Consider the following 16,013-nt stretch of genomic DNA (forward strand, 5'->3'; position numbering starts at 1 on the left):
GACTTTTAGCTATATCATTCTTCTATATACAGGCCATTTCTGCTTCATATTAAGAGATTTAGCTGGCAATCTTAGGAAATTATTATGAGAGTAAAGTTGACTCCAAAAGAAACTTAGAGAATGTGAATCTGTGTTCAAAGTTCAGCCAAAATAAAGAACTAGTTCCATGTCAGCATGAGTTGCCAATAACAATGTTATAAAAAAAAATGTTTTCCGGAAGCTAACAGTCATTTTTTTTTTCTTTTGGCCTGCACAAAGTAACTCAAACCATACTTAGTAAACAGAAATTCTGGAAGCAATTTCAAACAATGGATCTCCATAGCATGCTACATACAAATAGAAAGTTAAAGATTGAGAACTTACTCATGCAAAGGTCACTTAGAAGGTTTTCCACAATAATGGGATTTGAGTCAACAAGTATTCATTGAATTCCCATTATGTGGTCAGCTTTATGAGGGATGGTGGTGGATGGGAAGTGGGACAAATGAAGCATCATACCTAAGATATGGTCCCTGGCTTGGCAGAGCCTTCACTAATTTTGAGAAACAAGTCAGAAGCATGTGAAACAGCTAAACAACAATCTAAAGCAGTACAATGTTGACGTTATGTATTTCAATAAGAAGTGAAATACCTGCAAATGTGGTAGGTGGTCATGAATGAATGCAACGAAGATTGGAGCAACCTTTCCTGGGTTAGACAGGGTGCAGAGTGGGAAATTAGAGAGAAAGGGTATTCTGGGGGTGGGTGGGGGGTTTAGCAGGAAGAAATGGCAGGTTAGGGAGGTAGGATGGGACCAGGTCATTTGCTGGCATTTGGAAGTCTTCTTTATTTTCCTGCCTCACACTCATTTTACTGCAGGCATCCCCAAACTTTTTACACAGGGGGCCAGTTCACTGTCCCTCAGACCGTTGGAGGGCCGCCACATACTGTGCTCCTCTCACTGACCACCAATGAAAGAGGTGCCCCTTCCTGAAGTGCGGTGGGGCTGGGGGGAGTGTGGGGGACCGGATAAATGGCCTCAGGGGGCTGCATGCAGCCATGGGCCATAGTTTGGGGATGCCTGTTTTACTGTATCTGTCTCTTTGCTTTGCACCCAACTCCATTTCTTAACATTGCTGAACCATTTGCCTATTACCACTATGTTCCTCTTCTCTTCATCCAGACTTGTTTTTGTACTATATCAGGAGTTAGACAGCTTAGGTCTAACTCCTTGTGGGGAAGGTAGTGGCTGTTATTTGACAAATTGTGACTCTAGGTTGTGATACAGGCTTGTCTTGAAAATCAGACTACAAGAGTGAGTGCAACAATGATGTGAATGTATGTCATGCCACCAAACTGTACAGTAAAAACTGCATGTAATGGTAAATTTTGCGTGATGTCTCTTTTACCACAATTTACAATAAAACCAACACTATCTCCTTGACCTGAGTAAGGGAGTTCCCAGCTTTGTTGGAGTGCAGTGTAAAAAAAAAAAAAAAATGAGTTCAGCAATTTGGAATGTTTTCTTCTTCTCAAGGAATTAACCATTATAGATGACAATAGGTTCTATAATGAAAAATAAAAGGCGGAGAGAATTTTAGCCTTTAAAAGCATATCTTACCCACTTTTCACCACAGCACACTTGCACTGTGAATTCTGTGTAATTCCTTCAGTCAGCTTACTTAATGAATCACCCCTATTCCTTAAGTTAGTTGTTCTTATTTTTCTTTCTCTTCCTCCTCTTCCTCCTCCTCCTTTTTCTCTTCCTCCTCTCCTTCTCATTCTTTTTCTTCTTCTCCTCCTCCCCCTCCTCTTCCTTTTTCTCCCCTCCCCTTCCCCTTCCCTGACTCCTTCTTCTTCTTCCCCTTCTCTCTCCTCTTCTCCCTCTCCTTCTCCTTCTCCTTCTTGGCTGCAGAACATTGCAGAGCAATCAAGGCTATTGCCACCTGTATTGTAGTTGCCTAGGTAGGTAGGCTCTGTGTGATCCCCAGGATATACAAATTGAGCTGGGGAGGAAAAAATGTATCATTGCTGGAGGATAATCCTGGCTCCTTCCCTTACCAGTTGGGTAAGTCATTTAACCTTTTTGTGCCTTAGTTTTCTCATCTTTATATAGTTAATAATGATTAAATCAGTTAATTGATATAAAGTACTTAGAACAATGATTAGCTTTCTCATCTTAGTTTTCTCATCTTTATATAGTTAATAATGATTAAATCAGTTAAATGATATAAAGTACTTGGAACAATGATTAGCACATAGTAAGCAATCAGTGTGTGTTAACTGTTATGTTAGTGGTACTTAACAGTTTATCCTTAATAAACAGTAATACTTAACAGTTGATCCTCAGCTTTATCAGTGTTGAGGATCTATTTCAAAATTTAAGCCAATGATACATGGTAGACTATCTTAGTCCATTTGTGTTGCTATAAAGGAATATCTGAGGCTGGGTAATTTATAAAGAAAAGAGGTTTATATGTTTCATGGTTCTGCATGCTGTGCAAGAAGTTAGCACCAGCATCTGCTTCTGGTGAGGGCTTCAGGCAGCTTCCACTCACAGCAGAAGGTGAAGTGGAGTTGGCATATGAAGAGATCACATGGTGAGAGCAGAAACAAGAGAAAGAGAACGAAGTGCCAGGTTCCTTTTAACAATTAGTTTTAATAGAAACTAATAAAGCAGGAGCTCATTTACTCCTCCTTCCTACATACCCAGTGTGGGGGATTATTCTGTTCATGAGAGATCCACCCCCATGGCCCAAACACCTGCCATTAGGCCCTACCTCCAACACTGGAAATCAAATTTAAACATGGGGTTTGAGGGAACAAACAAGCAAACTGTAGCGGTGAATCATCTTTAGAGGCACTAATAATAATCCAGTGTCTGAACAGAAGAGTCTGAAAGTGAGACCCTAAACATGGTAGCTTAACTGAATGCCACCTGTACCTAGTCTCTGCCAGTGCCAGCAACACCTCTATACACTGGCACTGCTCTGAGCCTCCAGTGGAGGACTAGGGAGGTTGGTTTTGTTTATGGGGAAAGAATAAATACTAATGGAGATATGATAACATGAAAACATCTTCCAAAATAGTTTAAGAAACTAATTTTATAGATAAAAGACTTGGAATTAGGGAGCCATTTTCATAAAAATGGAATTTAAGGAATGAGAGGAGAATGAAGAATCAAAGAACAAGCAATCAAAGAGAAAAGAGACAAATCAGAGAAGGTTCCCTTATGGAACCCATAAGAAAAATTCTAAGCAGAAGAAGGGATTTGTAATTCAACTGAACACTCGATTCCCACATCAGAACCTAGGATCTTCCACCTATAGTTTATCAAACATTTCTCACAAACCCTAAGATTCTGTGACTCGGCCAGCTCTTTCAGCAGGCTCTTGTGGTCTTACTCATTATTAGTCAACTCTCCTTTCCAGTCACCCACCTTCAAAACTAGAAAGTTGACCATTAACCTCAGATAGCCCCAGTTCATGCAATATGCAGCACTACCCATTTTCCTGCAACTAGTCTTTTTTCTGCCCTCTCAAAGCAGAAGGAGGTCTCTAGCATGGTGGTTAGGAGCTGAGCCCTGGAGCCACACCAAAGCAGAAAGGCCAATTGTGTATAAAGTCATGATGGTTTGAAATGACAGCCATGCATTTTAAACTCTTTGCATTTTGAAATGATGTCGTCCTTGTTGCTTAATTGGTAGAATTTCAGTTTTCTCTCCTTTCTTAGCTCTGCTTTTCCAGTTGCATTTAATATGTGGTGAACTGATGTTTAGTAGCTGATTCATGATGGTCCCCTGAGCAAGTCACTTAACCCTCTGTCCTAAGCTTTTTATCCAGGAAATTGCCAATTAATTTTTAATAAAATATTTCAGAATGATCCTGTAAAACAAACCTATCTCAAGAACTTCTAAATCTATTTAAGACTCTCCTTCCTCTCTGACTGTATCATCTTTTTTCTTTCCCTAACTCTTCTTCTTACATCTTCCTAAATGTAACCATTTCCCTGGGGTCAAGCTGTGGCTATCAGATCATCTCTCTCATTAATGGACTGAGTATTTCCTCTCTCTGCTCTCCTCCCCCAAAATTCATATGCTGAAGTCCTAATCTCCAATGTAATGGTGTATGGAGGTGGGGTCTTTGTGAGTTAATTAGGTTTAGGTGAGGTCATAAGCATGGATCCCCTGTGATGGGATTGGTCCTCTTATATGAAGAGGAGGAGGCAGCAGAGCTCTCTTTCTCTCTTCACATGAGCACACACACAAAAGAGGTCATATGAGCACACAGTGAAATCGTAGGACAGGAAGAGGGTCCCTTAACAAGAATGGAATCTGGTGTCCTTTGATTTTGGACTTCCCAGCCTCCAAAACTGTGAAAAATAAATTTGTTATTTTATTTGTTGTTTAAGCCACCCCATCTATGCTATCTTGTTATAGCAGCCTGTGCTAAGACATGTCTCATGGTATTCATCTACTCTAAGGCCTTTATTTATCTCTATGCTGTTTTCTTCCAAATATGTATTTCTGCTCTTCTCACCTGAATTTTGTTCTAGATTTTTCATTGCCTCCACTCAAGTGGTGTGCTTCCAGTGCAAGCCGAACACATTCAGACACAACATAGTTCTGTCTACAAATCACTGAGACTCTTGTCTGACTTTTCCCTTTTCCTCACCCTCAGATGCATTTAATTGAAAAGCCCTAAAGATTTTGTTCACTGTCTTGGGAATTACCATATCCTGCCTCTAAAATGGTCCGTATTAGACTATAATTTCCTTTTGGTTGTCAGCTTTTGAGGTTAAGGACTATTATATCTTACCTTTAAATTCCTCTAATCCTTTATGTTTGAAAATAGCAGGCATGCAATAAATATTTACATTTACTAGTTTGTTACAAAGAGTGTTCCATGCTCAAATACATTTATAAAGCCGTGAGTCAAAGGTAATTAAAATTCCTTATTCCTTATTAGACCATTAGTGGACATCATTAATTCCTTAAGAGGCCTCATAGTATGCAAGTCTGTTCAAAATTACTTGATCTTAGAATCCATTTTTTTATAGCACCAATTTACATCTCCCTGAACAAAAAGTCCTAAAACTAAGTTTGTGAAATGTTATGTTAGGATAATTAATTATTCACATACAAAAATACAAAATACAAAAGTAATATCCACATGGATTAAAATGTTTCATATAAAATATACATACAGAGATAAGGCAAGATGGCAGATAGGTGGCAGGACTAGCCTGCAGCTCCTGCTTAGACAGACAAAACAGTGTGTGAAGACTCACAATGTGAACTTTTGCTCTAAGAACTACCACAGGAACGTACCAGAAAAGCCAAGAGAATCCAAAGACCCTTTGAAGGAACTAGGTCACTGCTACAGGCTCCCTGAAATGCTGAAAAACTGAGTTTGCTTGCTTTCTCAGTGGGGAGGCTTCATGATCTGGGGCAGGTTCTCAGCCCTGATCACCAGCTGCCTGGAAATAGACTCAGTCCTGTTGAGGAGGGAGCATGGTGGGAGTGAGACCAGACTTTCAGACTACAAGCTGTGTGTGAGCAGAGTGAGGCCTGTGACTGCTGGCTTTTCCCCACTTTCCTGGCGACTTATATGACTCAGCAGAGGCAGCCATAATCCCTTCTGGGAATATAACTCCCATTGAACTGGGAACCACATCCCGACAGAAGCCACAGCAAGCGCTGCCCAATGAAGGGCTGAGCTAAGACACACCTATCCCTGGCTCCACCTGGTGGTCTTTCTCTACCTATCCTGGTAGCTGAAGACAAAGGTTATAATCCCTTGGAAGCTCTCTTGTCCTGCCCACTGCCCAAGAAACCTGAATACTTAACCAGCTGTCCCTAGGGCAAGTTTGCATCCTCCCTATAGGCTCATAGCCAATGTGCTCTTGAAAGTACAACCTCCTGGCTGGAGGCCAACCAACACAAAACCAGTGTACTAAACAAAAACACAATTAAGGACCCTTACAGAGTCCACTTCACCCCCCAACCCCCAACCTCCACCAGAGCAGGTGCTTGTATCCACAGCTGTAAGACCTGAAGACGGATCACATTACAGGACTCTTTGCAGACATTCCCTAGTATCAGTTCATAGCTTTGCTGGGTAGCTAGACCCAGAAGATCAAAAACAGTCACTACAGTTTGGCTGTCAGTAAGCCTCATTACTAGGAGAAGGGAGAAAACACTACATCAAGGGAGCACCTTGTGGGACAAAAGAATCTGAACAGCAGCCCTTGAATCCCAGATCTTCCCTCTGACACAGTCTACCCAGATGAGAAGGAACCAGATAAACAGTTCTGGTAATATGACAAAACAAGATTCTTTACCACCCCCAAAAGATCATACCAGCTCACCACCAATGGATCCAAAGCAAGATGAAATCTCTGAATTGCCAGAAAAGGAATTCAGAAGGTTGTTATTAAGCTAATCAGGGAGGCACTAGAGAAAGGTGAAGTCCAACTTAAACAAAGCAAAAACATGATACAGAATATGAAAGGAAAATTCTTCAGTGAAATAGATAGCATAAATAAAAAACTATCACAACTTCTGGAAATCAAGGACACACTTAGAGAAGTACAAAATATACTGGACCTTTTCAGGAATAGCATTGAACAACCAGAAGAAAGAACTTCAGAACTCAAAGACAAGGCTTTTGTGTTAACCCAATCCATTAAAGACAATTTTTAAAAAAGAGAAAAGCCTCCAAGAAGTTTGGGACTATGTTAAATGTCCAAACCTAAGAATAACTGGTATTCCTGAGGAAGAAGAGAAATCTAAAAGTTTGGAAAACATCTTTGTGAGAGTAATTGAGGAAAACTTCCTTGGCCTTGCTAGAGATCTAGACATCCAAATACAAGAAACTCAAAGAAAACCTGGGAAATTCATTGCAGAAAAATCATCACCTAGGCACATAATTATCAGGTTATCTAAAGTCAAGATGAAGGAAAGAATCTTAAGAGCCATGAGGCAAAAGCATCAGGTAACCTACAAAGGAAAATCTATCAGATTTACAGCAGATTTCTCAGCAAAAACCTTACAAGCTAGAAGGGTTAGGATCCTCTTCTTTAGCCTCCCTAAACAAAACAATCATTGCCAAGAATTTTGTATCCAGCAAAACTAAACTTCATAAATGAAGGAAAATACAATCTTTTCCAGGCAAACAAATGCTCAAAGAATTTGCCACTACCTAGACAGCACTACAAGAACTGCTAAAAGGAGCTCTAGATCTTGAAACAAATCCTTGAAGTACACCAAAATAGAACTTCATTAAAGCATAAATCTCACAGGACCTATATAACAATAACAAAATGAAAAAAAAAAAAAAAACAAGGTATTTAGGTAACAAATAGCATGATGAATAGAATAGTACCACACATCTCGATACCAACATAGAATGTAAATGGCCTAAATGCTCCACTTAAAAGATACAGAAAGGCAGAATGGATAAGAATTCACCAAACAAGTTTCTGCTGTTTTCAGAAGAAATACCAGAGGTCAACAACATTTGGGAAAAAAAATTTAACCAGCTGTGCACATAGTGAAATACGAAGTAACAGAAAAGATTTGATGAGAAGTAGGGGAAACAGACACTGTTAAATTGCTGCTGGAGTACCAAATTTGTATAATCATTTCAAGTAGTTTGGCAATATTTATTGAAAGTTTTAAAAAGCGTGCTTCTCCTCTCACGCCACAATTTCATTTAAAGGAATTCATAGTAAGATAATATTCAGACAAGTATTAAAAAATGAATGCACAAGGGTGTTCATTGTAACATTGGTTATAATAGTAAAAGATTAGAAATAACCTAATTGTCCAATTCCAAGGTAGAATTTTTCAGGGTAAGTTTATTTCTGGATTAGGAATTAGTGGTAACCTGATTTTTTCTTTGCACTTTTTTGGTGTTTTCATACTTTCAAAGTCCAGCATGCATTATTTTTTAAATTAGAAGTAAGTGACTTTCAGTTCCTTTTAAAAGCGGGTAATTCACAGATAATGTAACGTGCACGGTTCTGGATGAGGGAATAGCATTTACTAACTTGAATATCTGAAAACATCACTGTTTCATGTCTTAGCTCCCCTTTTAATTTTCATTTCCAATTATTTCCCTTTTTCCTAAAAAAACATAGAAGAGTCTTCTAGATGTGGTTTTATAATTCCCCTACCACAAAATCATCTTCTCTTGTATCTTTCTCTTTAGGTGAGTAATACCTCCTCCTAAAGATTATCACAGTCAGGTTCCTAATGAGGACTTTGTTTCAAATGACACTTAACCCATTCTCTTTTGTATTACTGTTTATATTCACGTCTAATCTCTCCCACAGGATTAAAGGATTTGTCTTATACATCTGTATATATCCCACATCTCCTAGCACATATTAAGTACCTAAGATATATTCGTTTAATGAGAAGATGAATGAACACTTAGATCAAACAGCCAATTTATTATTCATCCTTTCTGGACTCTGAGCAGAAATCACTTAGGAGTGGCCAATTGGCTATATCATCAAAGTGAGCCTGTTTTGGCAAAAAGATGCCCACATACCACTACAATTTCTCACTGTAATTGTTGTCTCTAATAAAACAAAATAAAATACAGATTGTTCTAAGGTTTTAGTAGAGAGACCACCAGAACAAAAACTCGCCACACGGCAATTCCCACAGGCAAACTTCCCTGCCTGTTGTGGTTATTTTCATTGTCTGTGTGGCATATCTTTCACATTCTTTCTGAAAATGAACCCTGTATGCCTTCCCTGGGCCCCACTGCTCATCAGCCACTAGAATGGGAAGGTAACAGGTAAGATCCAGTCTTGGGAGTCCACAGGCATAGCAAATACCCCAGGGCTGGGCACTGGGCTCAAGCCAAGCCAATGGAATTCTTCAGAGAGACTTTCTGAATATTTTCCAATATTTTTCTCCCTCAGTCTTTCACATCAACATAAATGGCATCACCTCCTACCTGACTCAAGCAAAGAACCTCAGAGTTACCTTTGGTTCCCCTTTTCCTTCACCTCCCATAGTTAATCTATCAAGAAATTTCTATCAGTTCTAATTCATATCTGGCTCTTTCCTTTTGTCTTCTGTCATCAAGCAAGGCCCAGACATGGCCTCTCTCTGCTAAGCCACTGGCAGTAGGTTCTTCCAGTCTCATTTCATACCAGTCTTCTACATGCTCGCAGTAGTCTACAGCCACACTTGCCTTTCTTTTGTTGCTCCAATAACCTCTCATGACTTCTGTACTTTTGCACTTGTTCTTTCTCCCTGGAACACTCTTTCACTGCTCTGCAGGTTTGCCATCTTCAGGTCTTAGTTCAAAATCGCTTTCTTAAGAGGTCTCACTTGGCAGCCCTAGAGAAAGAAGCCTTCCCCAGTCCTCAGCTTCTCATTGCTTCATTTTGTTTATTTACATATTATGCTCATGACAGTGTATAATTATCTTGTTTAATTTGCTTACTGTGGCTTCCTTCTATTAGAATGTAAGCTTCCCAATAGTGAACTCTTTTCCTGGTCTTCTGCTGCATCTCCACATCCAGCAGGTTCAAGGCATAAATGTTTATGGAATAATTATAACAAACTGATTTTCTCTGCAATATTTTTACCCTTTTTTATTGAAACATCTCCTTTGGCATTTAAGACATAGTATTCTGTCTTTTACCTGTCTTGCTCTTCCCCTTCATTCATCCTCTAAAAATAAACGTCCTCTAAAATTCCGCATTTGGCTTTGTTCTTTTTGGTCCATGTTCCCGAAGGTAAATTTCATGAAAGCAGGGCCTCTGTCACCATTTATCCTTCATGCCTACAGAGTAAGAGCTCACTAAAGTTCAAAGATCAAAGAATGATTTCTTTCCTTTGGTACTCTATGGCTTCAACTCTTTTTTTTTTTTTTTTTATTGCATTTTATTTTATTTTATTGCATTTTAGGTTTCGGGGTACATGTGATGAACATGCAAGATTGTTGCATAGGTACACACATGGCAGTGTGCTTTGCTGCCTTCCGTCCCCTCACCTGTATCTGTCATTTCTCCCCATGCTATCTCTTCCCACTTCCCTACCCCCCGCCCCTCCCCATTTCCCCCCAACGGACCCCAGTGTGTAGTGCTCCCCTCCCTGTGTCCATGTGTTCTCATTGTTCAGCACCCGCCTATGAGTGAGAATATACGGTGTTTGATTTTCTGCTCTTGTGTCAGTTTGCTGAGAATGATGGTTTCCAGGTTCATCCATGTCCCTATAAAGGACTCATCCTTTTTGATGGCTGCGTAATATTCCATGGTGTATATGTACCACATTTTCCCTATCCAGTCTATCATCGTTGGGCATTTGGGTTGGTTCCAGGTCTTTGCTATTGTAAACAGTGCTGCAATGAACATTCGTGTGCACGTGTCCTTGTAGTAGAATGATTTATAATCCTTTGGATATATACCCAGTAATGGGATTGCTGGGTCAAATGGGATTTCTATTTTTAGGTCCTTGAGGAATCGCCACACTGTCTTCCACAATGGTTGAACTAATTTACATTCCCACCAACAGTGTAGAAGTGTTCCTATTTCTCCACATCCTCTCCAGCATCTGTTGTTTCCCGATTTTTTAATGATCGCCATTCTAACTGGTGTGAGATGGTATCTCAATGTGGTTTTGATTTGCATTTCTCTGATGACCAGTGATGATGAGCATTTTTTCATATGTTTGTTGGCCTCCTGTATGTCTTCTTTTGTAAAGTACCTGTTCATGTCCTTTGCCCATTTTTGAATGGGCTTGTTTGTTTTTTTCTTGTAGATCTGCTTTAGTTCTTTGTAAATTCTGGATATCAGCCCCTTGTCAGATGGGTAGGCTGCAAAAATTTTTTCCCATTCTGTTGGTTGCCGATTCACTCTACTGACTGTTTCTTTTGCCGTGCAGAAGCTGTGGAGTTTGATTAGGTCCCATTTGTCTATTTTGGCTTTTGTTGCCATTGCTTTTGGCGTTTTGGTCATGAAGTCCTTGCCTACACCTATGTCCTGAATGGTTTTGCCTAGATTTTCCTCTAAGGTTTTTATGGTGTTAGGTCTGATGTTTAAGTCTTTAATCCATCTGGAGTTAATTTTGGTGTAAGGTGTCAGGAAGGGGTCCTGTTTCTGCTTTCTGCACATGGCTAGCCAGTTTTCCCAACACCATTTATTAAACAGGGAGTCCTTTCCCCATTGCTTGTTTTTGTCAGGTTTGTTGAAGATAAGATGGTTGTGGGTATGTTGTTTTTCCTGTGAGGCCTCTGTTCTGTTCCATTGGTCTATATCTCTGTTTCGGTACCAGTACCATGCTGTTTTGATTACTGTAGCCTTGTAGTATAGTTTGAAGTCCGGTAGTGTGATGCCTCCTGCTTTGTTCTTTTTGCTTAGAGTTGACTTGGCTATGCGGGCTCTCTTTTGGTTCCATATGAAGTTTAAGGTGTTTTTTTCCAGTTCTGTGAAGAAGGTCATTGGTAGCTTGATGGGAATAGCGTTGAATCTGTAAATTACTTTGGGCAGTATGGCCATTTTCACAATGTTGATTCTTCCTAACCATGAACATGGAATGTTTCTCCATCTGTTTGTATCCTCTCTTATTTCGTTGAGCAATGGCTTGTAGTTCTCCTTGAAGAGGTCCTTTACGTTCCTTGTTAGTTGTATTCCTAGGTACTTTATTCTCTTTGTAGCAATTGTGAATGGCAGTTCGTTCTTGATTTGGCTCTCTTGAAGTCTATTACTGGTGTACAGGAATGCTTGTGATTTTTGCACATTGATTTTGTATCCTGAGACTTTGCTGAAGTTGTTTATCAGTTTCAGGAGATTTTGGGCTGAGATGATGGGGTCTTCCAGATATACAATCATGTCATCTGCAAATAGAGACAATTTGATTTCCTCCTTTCCAATTTGAATACACTTTATTTCTTTTTCTTGCCTGATTGCTCTGGCTAGAACTTCCAGTACTAAATTGAATAGGAGTGGTGAGAGAGGGCATCCTTGTCTAGTGCCAGATTTCAAAGGGAATGCTTCCAGTTTTTGCCCATTCAGTATGATATTGGCTGTTGGTTTGTCGTAAATAGCTTTTATTGTTTTGAGATACGTTCCATCAATACCTAGTTTATTGAGGGTTTTTAGCATAAAGGGTTGTTGAATTTTGTCAAAAGCCTTCTCTGCGTCAATTGAGATAATCATGTGGTTTTTGTCTTTGGTTCTGTTTATGTGGTGAATTACGTTTATGGACTTGCGTATGTTGAACCAGCCTTGCATCCCCGGGATGAATCCTACTTGATCATGGTGGATGAGCTTTTTGATATGCTGTTGCAATCGGTTTGCCAGTATTTTATTGAAGATTTTTGCATCTATGTTCATCATGGATATTGGCCTGAAATTTTCTTTTCTTGTTGAGTCTCTGCCGGGTTTTGGTATCAGGATGATGTTTGTCTCGTAAAATGATTTGGGAAGGATTCCCTCTTTTTGGATTGTCTGGAATAGTTTCAGAAGGAATGGTATCAGCTCCTCTTTGTATGTCTGGTAGAATTCCGCTGTGAACCCATCTGGACCTGGGCTTTTTTTGGGTGGTAGGCTCTTTATTGCTGCCTCGACTTCAGACCATGTTATTGGTCTATTCAGGGTTTCGGCTTCTTCCAGGTTTAGGCTTGGGAGGGTGCAGGTGTCCAGGAATTTATCCATTTCTTCCAGGTTTACTAATTTATGTGCATAGAGTTGTTTGTAATAATCTCTGATGATGGTTTGGATTTCTGTGGAATCTGTGGTGATATCCCCTTTATCGTTTTTTATTGCATCAATTTGGTTATTCTCTCTTTTCTTTTTTATTAATCTGGCTAGTGGTCTGTCTATTTTGTTGATCTTTTCAAAAAACCAGCTCCTGGATTTATTGATTTTTTGAAGAGTTTTTTGTGTCTCTATTTCCTTCAGTTCTGCTCTGATCTTAGATATTTCCTGTCTTCTGCTAGGTTTTGAGTTTTTTTGATCTTGCTCCTCTAGCTCTTTCAATTTTGATGATAGGGTGTCAATCTTCGACCTCTCCTTTCTTCTCATGTGGGCACTCATTGCTATATATTTTCCTCTAGAGACTGCTTTAAATGTGTCCCAGAGATTCTGGTATGTTGTGTCTTCGTTCTCATTGGTTTCTAAGAACATCTTTATTTCTGCCTTCATTTCATTGTTTATCCAGTCAACATTCAAGAGCAAGTTGTTCAGTTTCCATGAAGCTGTGTGATTCTGAGTTAGTTTCTGCATTCTGAGTTCTAACTCGATTGCACTGTGGTCTGAGAGACTGTTTGTTATGATTTCTGTTCTTTTGCATTTGCTGAGGAGTGATTTACTGCCAATTATGTGGTCAATTTTAGAGTAGGTGTGATGTGGTGCTGAGAAGAATGTATATTCTGTGGATTTGGGGTGGAGAGTTCTGTAAATGTCTATTAGGTTTGCTTGTTCCAGGTCTGAGTTCAGGTCCTGGATATCCTTGTTGATTTTCTGTCTGGATGATCTGTCTAATATTGACAGTGGGGTGTTAAAGTCTCCCACTATTATTGTGTGGGAGTCTAAGTCTCTTTGTAGGTCATTGAGAACTTGCCTTATGTATCTGGGTGCTCCTGTATTGGGTGCGTATATATTTAGGATCGTTAGCTCTTCTTGTTGCAGTGATCCTTTTACCATTATGTAATGTCCTTCTTTGTCTCTTTTGATCTTTGTTGCTTTAAAGTCTATTTTATCAGAGATGAGAGTTGCAACTCCTGCCTTTTTTTGCTCTCCATTTGCTTGGTAGATCTTCCTCCATCCCTTTATTTTGAGCCTTTGTGTATCCTTGCATGTAAGATGGGTTTCCTGGATACAGCACACTGATGGGTTTTGGCTTTTTATCCAGTTTGCCAGTCTGTGTCTTTTGATTGGGGCATTTAGTCCATTGACATTTAGGGATAGTATTGTTATGTGTGATTTTGATACTGTCATTTTGATGCTACCTGGCTGTTTTGTTGGTTAGTTGATGCAGATTCTTGATTGTGTCGATGCTCTTTTACCATTTGGTGTGTTTTTGGGGTGCCTGGTACTGGTTGTTCCTTTATAAGTGTAGAGCCTCTTTCAGGAGTTCTTGTAGAGCAGGTTTGGTGGTGATGAAATCTCTGAGCGCTTGCTTGTTCACAAAGGATTTTATTTTTCCTTCGCTTATGAAGCTTAGTTTGGCTGGATAGGAGATTCTGGGTTGAAAGTTCTTTTCTTTAAGGATGTTGAATATTGGCCCCCAATCTCTCTGGCTTGTAGGGTTTCTGCTGAGAGATCTGCTGTGAGTCTAATGGGCTTCCCTTTGTGGGTAACCCGACCTTTCTCTCTGGCTGCCCTTAGCATTTTCTCTTTCATTTCAACCTTGGTGAATCTGACGATTATGTGCCTTGGGGTTGCTCTTCTTGCGGAATATCTCTGTGGTGTTCTCTGTATTTCCTGGATTTGAATATTGGTCTGCCTTGCTAGGTTGGGGAAGTTTTCCCGGATAATATCCTGAAGAGTATTTTCCAGCTTGGACTCATTCTCTTCATCACATTCAGGTACACCTATCAGACGTAGATTAGGTCTTTTCACATAGTCCCACATTTCTTGAAGATTTTGTTCATTCCTTTTTGCGCTTTTTTCTCTGTTCTTGCCTTCTCTTTTTATTTCATTGAGTTGATCTTCGACCTCTGATATCCTTTCTTCTGCTTGGTCAATTCGGCTGTTGAAGCTTGTGCATGCTTCACGAAGTTCTCGCGTTGCGTTTTTCAGCTCCATCAATTCACTTATACTCCTCTCTATGCTGTCCATTCTCGTCAGCAGTTCGTCCAATCTTTTTTCAAGGTTCCTATTTTCTTTGCGTGCGGTTAGAACATGTTCTTTTAGCTCGCTGTAGTTTCTAACTACCCACCTTCTGAAGTCTGATTCTGTCATTTCATCACTCTCCTTCTCCATCCAGTCTGGTTCCCTTGCTGGTGAGGAGTTGTGATCCCTTTTAGGAGGAGAGGTGTTCTGGTTTCGGGAGTTTTCATCCTTTTTACGCTGGTTTCTTCCCATTTTTGTGGGTTTATCCACCTGTTTTCTGTCTCTGTCCCAGGGAGTTGGAGCTTTATGAGTTTCCATTGCACTACTGCCTTTTTTTGATTTTTCTTTCAGGTCTGACCCACCCAGCTAGCAGCACGCCTAGCCACTGCCTGCCCGCAGGGGCTTTGCTGAGCTGCTGTGGGCTCCGCCCAGCTGCCCTGAGCTCTTCCCTGTAGTCCTTTTTATATGGGAGTAGTTAGAACTGTCTCGGCAACGGTGGCCCCGCCTCTGTTATGGCGGACTCTCTCTGTTGTGGGAGGTTGCCTCGGCAACGGCAGCCTGCCTCCGTAGCGGTGGAGAGTCTCAGTAATGGCGGAAGCCCCTCCCCCACCGAGCCGGGCCATCCAGGTTCAGCTGTGCTTGGTTTGAAGGGCTCAACCCAGAGGGATTCCAATTACTGTTTTTGTTTTGGTTGTTGTTGGGGGTGGAGGGGTGGGACCAACCGAGCCTGATCACCTGGCTCCCTGACTCAGAGTCTTTTCTTTTAAGTTGAACGACCCCGGTCGCTTGTTGAAAAGGCGCCGGGATCTCCCGTACTGCGACTCACGGAGTCGGCTCGGACTGCAGCGCCGGCTCCTGGCGGATTTTCTGCCTAGGAATCTCCTGGCCTGACTCGCTATTTCAGATGAATGGGCTATTCTGCCGTCTCAGGGCTCTGCTCGCCAGCTAAGAGGGCTCCCAGACCAGTGGTTTTTGTACGGAGAACCGCAGCAACAGGGAGTGGTCACAGCAGCCGCGCGGGCGGAATCAGCCCCACAGGGGCCAAAACAGCCACACCGGCTGGGACTGCGACACTGGTGACCCCTCTGCCTGGGTATCTCCTGGTCTGTGGGCAATAACAGTTCGTCTGTAAATGCGGCGTTCACTCACCCTCTGCACTTTCACTGGGAGCTGAAGTCCTGAGCTGTTCTTAGGCGGCCATCTTCCCAGCCGGCTTCAACTCTTCATGCATG

The sequence above is a fragment of the Saimiri boliviensis genome, chromosome 2, assembly GCF_048565385.1.
Source record: "Saimiri boliviensis isolate mSaiBol1 chromosome 2, mSaiBol1.pri, whole genome shotgun sequence".
NCBI lineage: Eukaryota > Metazoa > Chordata > Mammalia > Primates > Cebidae > Saimiri > Saimiri boliviensis.